This window comes from Nematolebias whitei, chromosome 5, assembly GCF_014905685.2.
Source record: "Nematolebias whitei isolate Nwh7 chromosome 5, NemWhi1, whole genome shotgun sequence".
In the NCBI taxonomy this organism is placed as follows: Eukaryota; Metazoa; Chordata; class Actinopteri; order Cyprinodontiformes; family Rivulidae; genus Nematolebias; species Nematolebias whitei.
In genome coordinates, this window is record NC_056502.1 from 1,769,696 (window position 1) to 1,770,248 (window position 553).

Below are 553 nucleotides of genomic sequence, written 5' to 3' on the forward strand. Positions count from 1 at the left end.
GTTTAAAGCAGATTTATTAAAAACCACGGACATCGTGTTTAAAGCAGATTTATTAAAAACCACGGACATCGTGTTTAAAGCAGATTTATTAAAAACCACGGACATCGTGTTTAAAGCACCGTGATGCAGACAAACGTGGACAGACGTTTAAAAACTAAAACTACCAATTTTTCACAAATGAACTGTAGTTGTGATAATCAGAACACGTCTATTTAGTCTGAAAGCAGTTCTTGTTGAACACGAGACAAACTCTTCCTCTGTGAACTAAAACTGCAGAAACTTTCGCCCCGAAACAGGAAGTTCCACAAGGGAAAGGTTATAGAACCCGGAAGTGGAATAAATAAACTCACCGTTCGGTCCCGGTTCGGTGGGAAAGACTTTTAGAGCTAAACGCGTTAACGGCAACGTCTTCGCTTTGTTTCTACTCTAAACTTCCGTGTTTAAGATTTTATTGTTTTTGAATCAAGTTATTTAAATAAAAAACGCACACTTCCTTTCACGACTTTCAAAATAAAAGCACCACGAGTGTGGAAAATAAATTTCTACAAAAAAA

At 36.9% G+C, this 553-nt stretch overlaps 1 protein-coding gene across 1 annotated transcript in view; it reads right to left on the reverse strand.

The window, feature by feature from the left end:
* The window catches only part of cmtm6 (CKLF-like MARVEL transmembrane domain containing 6), a 9,830-nt gene extending 9,402 nt beyond the window's left edge, over positions 1-428 (reverse strand). The window contains exon 1 of the mRNA XM_037676678.1: positions 351-428. The gene's annotated coding sequence lies outside the window, so the exon portion shown is untranslated. The remainder of the gene's footprint in view (positions 1-350) is intronic.
* Between the last annotated feature and the right edge of the window lie 125 nt (positions 429-553).